Genomic DNA, 8979 nt, shown 5'->3' on the forward strand with positions numbered 1-8979 from the left:
TATTAAATCAGTTGGGATTAATTCACCTTAAGGTCAGTGGGCCAGATCTCGTAAATATGGAATTAATGATGATGCTATCATTAGAGATTTCAAGATGAGTTATACAGGTGCAATGACTGTCAAGTTTCAATTAAGATATAGGAAGCTTGCCCATATGCCGATACACTGTGAAATGTCCCATTCGAGCATTTTAGTGGAATCTTGCCTTAGTATTGTTGTGTGTACAGTAATTGCAAGTATGTACAACTATCAGGGGGATGTTCAAGGATAGCTGAATCTTGTAGAGAGATTTGACTAGCCCATTGATTGAGACTGGGGTGAGTAGCCGGTGGTCGAGATGATGAAGTTCATCGGAGATGCGATAATTACTATTAGGCGTATGTATGGCTTCGCAAGCTTATGGAAGGTGATGATAGCTCTCATCAGGACACGGTGGTGAGTTATACTGAGAAACGTGAACTGTGATTTGCACTAGACTTGGTGGGCTAAGTTTCTAGTAATCTTTAGAAGCTTGTTTTCGCTTCAGGAGAGCATGGGAAGAATAATCGATCTGAGAATCGTGTGAAGCAGATTGCGTTGAAGTACATATTTGTGTCAACTGAATTATTTTGAAAAGAAATTCATGATATGTTGTGTCATGATCACAGTTGGTATTAGTGTTTTCTGATTATGGGTGTTCCACAACGAGGTTGTTTGGAAACCATTGGGTAGTTGGGTCTTGATAAGTAAATCGACGAATGTCACGAACCAGTTGAGTTTCGACGTGGATTTTGTCTGTATAAGATTTTCTTTGGGATGGTGATGTTGAGAAAACACGAGTTGTATTCTAGTTGATCGTGGTCAGTTTGTACAAAGATCATTACCCAGGAGTTGCGAGTGAGCTCGGCAGAAAGATCTTGAGGAGATGCGCCATAAGAATGGATGATGCATCAATGTTGTGATGCATTAGTGTCAAGAAAGTTTGAATTTCGTATAATAGCAGCAGCAGCTTTCAGAATCAAACTAAGAAGTTTGAGGGATACTGAAGGTGGTTCGGAGATAATGGAGCTTGCAGGGATTTAGACAAGAGTCTGAGTGTCTCGAAGGCTATTCGACCATACATGCAAGAAGGGTCTCTAGTACGTTCTCAAAGTTTTACCCTAGATTTCGAGGACGAAATCTTTTAATAGGGGGAGAATGTAGTGACCCAAATCCAGAATTAATGATTAATTAGTAATTAATCGAGTGATCATGTTTAGATTTAGTAAAACATGATTAAAGGGTTTCCAAAAGGGTCCAAGGAGTTCACAAATGGATCCATAGAATCACGTACTAACTGAAAACTAATGACATGCATTAAAACTTAATTAAAACATGATACTAAAAAGAGTAAAAATTGCGGAAACATTACCCATAATTTACATAACAGCTTAGTACAAATGTTCAAGGCTTAATACTTTAGTGATACAACCATATCGAAATACGGAATTTAAAACTATCTAGAACATCATACAGCTAAACAAATCCTGTTGTATAAAAACCCTTGAAAGCTCTGGCTCCCATAGTCCTGCCTCGAACCACCAGCCTCGTCCATCCTGCGACCTGTCCCATGGAATGGGGTGTCCAAGATAACAACTAGGACGTGAGCGCTAACGCCCAGTACATAAACATGAGTAAAAATATGTATATAATGCATGCAACCGTGATGACTGGAAAAGGGTCATCTGATAAGTCATGCTCAGTACAGGCGCCGAGTGAGGGCTGTAACCTCACGGATCAACCTTTGGGTACAACCACACTCGTCTAGAACACTAGAGTATTCAGACATACATGTCCCTGTCGTCGCAGTACTCTCAGTGACAGACTAACAATTATAGAGCTGAGCGGCTCTATAGTCAGATATAAGGTACAAGATCAACGTGTATATGCACATGACATATGAAAATAAAAAGCGGTAAATCATATATCATGTCATAAAATAATTCCAAGTAAATGAAACATATAAACTTGAATACTCGCTGGCAATCTCAGTCAGTGTGTACGTACCTCTAGGCTAGTTCAAGTCTAGTAGGATCTTATGCTCCAAGCCTATATTAAAAAGTTCACCGTATCACTACACAAGTTTTATAAGTCTTAACTAAGCTAATAAATACTTCCAAAACTTAAATAGATTCCCGGACCATACCTTCGTTTGTAGTAAGCCCTTTGAAGTCGCTAGTTCCGGATGACTATAAGAACACCTTAGTTATTCTAGAACTTCTATAATAACCGATAGGGCCCTCAAGTGTTTATCTCATATTATATAATTGAAGAAGGAAACTCGGGAATTCGTAATTGAAAATGAACTCCAGAGACCCCTATTTATAGGCCAATATCCATCCAAGGTTCGGATCCTCCGAACCCAGGTTCGGAGCGTCCAATCTCGCTCAATACTTGCATACGAGACACGTTGGGTTCGGACCGTCCGAACTGCTCAACGTCCGACACTTGTCAAAATCCATGACTGAGTCATCGTGCAATGTTGGCTGAAGGAGTTCGGATCGTTCGATCATCACTTCGGATCGTCCGATCATCCCTTAACTCCAAAGTCAACCAAGCCCTCTTCGGAGCCCCCGAACTGCGGAGTTCGGACCGTCCGGGGTCCTCTTCGGATCGTCCGAACTGGTCCAATTCTTGGAAGTCCAATTCTTTATTCTGAAATCCGATTAAGCCCTGGAATTGGTTAATTACTAACCCTTAATCATGTTTAACATATTATTATTTTAAAATGGAATCTGGATTACTACATTCTCCCCACCTATAGATATTTTGTCCGCAAAATAAAATCTAAAAACAAATCAAGATAACTATATGAAACATCAAACCATGTTTTATTACAAGAAATTGTAATTACAACATTACATGGTAATCAAAAGTACAAAACAAACAACTCAGGATATTCTGCTCGCATACCACTTTTTGTTTCCCAAGTTGCTTCTTCTACGCCTCGGCGCTGCCACTGTACTATCACAAGTGGTATAGTCTTATTCCAAAGAACTTTCTCCTTCATATCAAGGATACAGAGTGGTCGTTCGACATATGACAAATCTGTTTCTAACTGAACATCAGTAGGCTGAATAATGTGTGACTCATCAGTTATATATTGTCGAAGTTAAGACACATAAAAGACATCATGTATACTGAAAAGATATGGCGGTAGTGCCAAACGATATGCAACATATCCGATCTTTTCCAATATCTGGAAAGGCCTAATATATCGAGGTGATAACTTGCCTTTCAGACCAAATCTCATCACCCTTCTAAAAGGTGACACTCGCAGAAACACATATTCACCAGACTCGAAGTGAAGTGGTCTACGATGAATATTCGCATAACTGTCTTGTCTATCTTGATCAGTTTTTTTTCTTTTTCTTGATCAAATCTACCTTGTCAACAAGCTGCTGCACCAACTCGGGACCCTCAACTTGCCGTTCTCCGACTTCATCCCAAAATAGCGGAGTACGACATCATCGGCCATACAATGCCTCTAAAGGTGCTATATCAATACTGCGATGATAACTATTATTGTAGACAATTTCAATCAAAGGTAACTGATCCTGCCAAGATAAACCAAAGTCCATGATAGAAGAACGTAGCATATCCTCCAACATAAGAATCGTTCGTTCTGACTGCCCATCAGTCTTCGGATGATATGCAGCACTCAAACTCAGAGTGGTACCCAACGCCTACTGAAAACTACCCCAGAAATGTGAGGTAAACTGCGGATCTCTATCACTGACGATACTCACTGGAATCCCATGCAATCGCACTATCTCCTGGATGTATAAGCGTTCCATGCGATCATAAGAATATTCTTGGTTGTAAGGAATAAAGTGCGCCGTTTTCTTCAAACTATCAACAATGATCCAGATAGCATCACACTAACGTGAAGTAAAAGTTAAATGGGTAACAAAATCCATATTCACATGCTCCCATTTAAATTCGATAATCTCCATATTCTGCAGTAATCCACCTGGTCTTCGGTGTTCAGCCTTGAATTGTTGACAAACAAGACATCGTGAAACAAATTGATAAACACTATGCTTCATCCCCTCCACCAGAATCTGGTTCGCAAATCCTTATACATTTTCATACTTCCAGGATGAACAGATAATCGACTCCTGTGAGCTTGACAAAGAATATCATTCCTGAGCTCCGCAACATCAGGTACAACCACTCGATTAGATAAGCACAATAAACCATATGCCTGGTAATCGAATCCAGATGTATTAACTCCATTGGCTAGACGTGCCAAACTTTGAGTCTTAACATCAGACATCTGAGCATCTATAATCCGAGAATACAATGCTAGCTTAGATATAACAGTATACAAAAAAATTCCATGTCTTTCTTTCTTATGCTTGAGTGTAAAACTCAACGAACAACATTCGTGAATCATATGAGATAATTCACTAGTCTGAAGCGCAGAAATTCTTACCTTCCGACTCAAAGCATCAGCAGTAAGATTGGCAGAACCTGGATGATAATTAATCTCACATTCTTAATCCTTCAATAAGTTCATCTAGTGTCTCTGTCGCATATTCAACTCCGCCTGAGTGAATAAATATTTTATATTCTTGTGATCCGTGTATATCTCATATTTCTCACCATATAAATAATGTCTCCAAATCTTGAGCGCAAAAACAATGGCGGCTAACTAAAGATCATGTACTGGATAATTTGTCTCATGCATATTTAGCTGCCTAGAAGAATAGGCAATAACATGTCCAAGCTATGTTATAACCTCCTGATCCAGAAGGTAAATCTAGTACAGGTGTAGTAGTAAGACGTCTACGCAGCTCGTGAAATGATTTCTCACAATCTGAGGACCAAGTGAAGGCAAATTTTTTCCATGTAATCCGTGTCAAAGGTTTGACCAACTGTGCAAAATTCTCGATGAACCGACGGTAATAACCAGCTAGACCCAAGAAATTTCGAATCTCAGCAATCGTCGTTGGACGAGACCAGTTCAGCACTGCCTCTATTTTACTTGGATCCACAGATATCCCCTCAAAAGAAATCACATGACCGAGAAACAATAATTGATCAAGCCAAAACTCACATTTGCTCAATTTCGCATATAACTGTTTTTCTCGTAATGTCTATAAAACAATCCTCAAATGCGGTGCATGCTCATCTCTGTCATGAGAATAGACAATAATATCATCTATGAAGACGATGACAAAACTATCCAGATATTCTCGAAATACTTGATTCATAAAGTTCATAGACTGCTAGTGCATTCTTCAGACCTAATGGCACCACCAAAAATTCATAATGCCCATATCTAGTTCTGAAAGCAGTCGTAGAAATATCTGAGTCTCGTACCCTCATCTGGTGGTATCATGATCTCAGATCTATCTTATAATAAATATAAGTACCCTGTAATTGATCGAACAGACCATAAATTCATGGCAAATGAAACTTATTCTTGATGCTGACATGATTCAGCTGCCTATAGTCAATACACAATCACATCAATCCATCCTTCTTCTTGAAAAATAAAACAGGTGATCATCATAGGAAACACTTGGACGAATATATCTCGTATCAAGAAAATCCTGCAATTGTTGTTTCAATTCCCTCATCTCTGACGGCGCCAGACGATAAGGTGCTCAGGATATAGGTGTTGTTCCTGGTATCAGATGAATACCAAATTCAACCTCTCGAACCGGAGGAAAACCAGGAATATCATCAGGGAATACATCAGGAAACTCGGTAACAACTGGTAACTACTCAATACTCTAACTACTCGTGGATATATCAACTGCATAAATGAGGTAGCCTCCCCACCTGACTGGCTGACTCTAAGACATGACATGCCTTCAGAGCCGACACAAGTGGCATCGGAGGTTGTGCTACCTCACCATAAAAGTACCAGCTATCACACTCATCCAGATGAAACTGTACCAGACGCTGATAACAATCCATAGTAGCGTGATATAAAGTCTGCATATCTATTCCCAAGATACAGTCAAAATCTGCCATCGCTAAAACTATCAGATTTGCAGACATCACATGACCCTCGAACTCTAGAGAGAAACCTATCACTAGACTCTTATTTACTACCTCTTGTTCCAGCGGAGTAGATACAACTAAATCCAAGGCTAATGATACATAAGGTAACCTATAACTCTTAAAAAAACGGCTAGAAATAAAGGAATGTGATGCTCCATTATCAATTAAAACAAGTGCAGGAATACCATATAACAAAAAGGTACCTGCCAACATGCGATCGCTTCCCTCTGTAGCCTGCTCCTGAGTCAGAGTAAATACCTGCCCCAGTGAGTTCGGGTGAAAACTTGAAGAACTAGGTGGTGCTGGCTGCTGACGTGGATATGTAGAAGCCTGAGATCCCATCTGTGATCCCGATCCACTAGCAGCTCCCTAACACTGAGGACAATCTCTATGCAGATGTCCCTGCTCGCCATAGATAAATCAAGCACCAGATGCCTTCCGACAAGAACTGCTGAATGCTTCCCACCACAATGACTGCAAAACTTATATTTCTTCTTCTTCTTTCTGAAACGGAACGTACCTCTTGAACCACGAGATCCAAATGAATTGGTAGAAGAAGACGTAGGACCAGACTGCACAATATTTGAGCTCTAGGCCCAAAAGATCCACTAGGCTGTCCTGACATCTTCAACTGTGCCCGCCTATTGCTGTTTTCCACTTGACGACATCGATTCACTAGAGTCTCATAAGATGTCAAATCATTACAGACAACAACCTGTAAATAGATGTCCTGATTAAGGCCTTGCAGAAAGATATCATATTTAGACGCATCACTCTCATTGATGAAAGGACTAAAATGCAATAGATCAAGAAATCGCTGCTGATATTGATCAATAGTCATAGACCCTGCCTCTAAGTCACCAACTCCATATACATAGCCTGACGGACAGCTGGAGGAAAATATAATTTCTGAAACTGCTGGTGGAAATCTTCCCAAGTTACCCGTCCCCTCTCAGTAAAATCCTGGGCAGATTTAGCGTCCCACCACAATCCATCAAGAACAAAATCTAGAACCTCCATCTTCTGCTCCTCAGTACACTTGAAAGCACGAAAATCACTCTCGATTCTGAACATCCAGTTTCTTGCCTTTCAGGATTCTAACCTCCCAACAAGGGTTTCGGTCCTACCTGCATGAAATTATTGATCGTATAGCAACGTCTACCCTCATGAGGACGATGTCGATCCTCATGGCGATGGTGATGGTGTTGATGACCACCTCCTTGGCCAACACTACCATGACTTTCATCACCTCTTTCAGCCATATCTGAAAAAGATTTGCACATTTTAAAATCCTAAATGCGCAATAATTATCTAATACTAAATCTCAAATACTAATTCCCAAAATCTATGCATCCTCTGATACCAAAAATATAGTGACCAAGCATAAAATCACCTACTAACTGGCAATTAATGGCATGCATTAAAACTTAATTAAAACATGATACTAAACAGAGTAAAACCTACGGAAACATAACTCATAATTTACATAACAGCTTAGTACAACAGTTCAATGCTTAATACTGTAGTGATACAACCATATCGAAATACAAAATTTAAAACTGTCTAGAACATCATACAGCTAAACAAATCTTGTTGTATAAAAAACCCTGAAAGCCGTGGCTCAATTAGTCCTGCCTCGAACCACCAGCCCCGTCCATCCTGCGACCTGCCCCATGGAATGGGGTGTCCAAGATAACGACTAGGACGTGAGCTCTAACGCCCAATACATAAACATGAGTAAACATATGTATATAATGCATGCAACCGTGATGACTGGAAAAGGGTCATCTGATAAGTCATGCTCAGTACAGGCGCCGAGTGAGGGCTGTAACCTCATGGATCAACCTCTGGGTACAACCACACTTGTCTAGAACACTAGAGTAGTCAGAAATACATGTCCTGCCGTCGCAATACTCTCAGTGACAGACTAACAAGTATAGAGTTGAGTGGCTCTATAGTCAGATATAAGGTACATGCTCAACGTGTATATGCACATGACGTATGAATATAGAAATCGATAAATCATATATCATGTCATATAATAATTCCAAGTAAATGCAACATATAAACATGAATATTCGCTGGCAATCTCAGTCAAAGTGTACGTACCTCTAGGATAGTTCAAGTATAGTAGGAGCTTAGGTTCCAAGCCTATATTAAAAAGTTCACCGTATCACTATACAAGTTCTATAAGACTTAACTAAGCTAATAAATACTCCCAAAACTTAAATAGATTCCCGGAACATACATTCGTTCGTAGTAAGCCCTTTGAATTCGCTAGTTCCGGATGACTATAAGCACGCCTTGGTTATTCCAGAACATCTATAATAACCGATAGGACCTCAAGTGTATATCTCACACTATATAACTGAAGAAGAAAAATCGGGAATTCATAATTGAAAATGAACTCCGGAGACCCTTATTTATAGGCCAAGGTTCGGATCCTCCGAACCAAGGTTCGGAGCGTCCGATCCAGCTCAATACTTGCATGCGAGACACGTCGGGTTTGGAGCCTCCAAACTCAGGTTTGGACCGTCCGAACTGCTCAACTTCTTATACTTGTCAAAATCCATGGCTGAGTCATCGTGAAATGTTTGCTGAAGGAGTTCGGACCGTCCGATCATCACTTCGGATCGTCCGTTCATCCTTTAACTCCGAAGTCAACCAAGCCCTCTTCGGAGCCCCCGGACTGCGAAGTTCGGACCGTCCGAGGTCCTATTCGGATTGTCCGAACTGGTCCAATTCTTGGAAGCCCAATTCTTTATTCTGAAGTCCGATTAAGCCCTTGAATTAGTTAATTACTAACCCTTAATTATGTTTAACATATTATTATCTTAAAATGGAATCTGGGTTACTACAGATCGGAGGCTCCGAAATCGTGTCGGCAGGCTTCCTCTAGAAGCTAGACACGTGGTTGGCAGAGGTAGTTCGGACTGAGGGTTC

Source organism: Henckelia pumila, chromosome 4 (assembly GCF_033568475.1).
Source record: "Henckelia pumila isolate YLH828 chromosome 4, ASM3356847v2, whole genome shotgun sequence".
Classification (NCBI taxonomy): Eukaryota; Viridiplantae; Streptophyta; class Magnoliopsida; order Lamiales; family Gesneriaceae; genus Henckelia; species Henckelia pumila.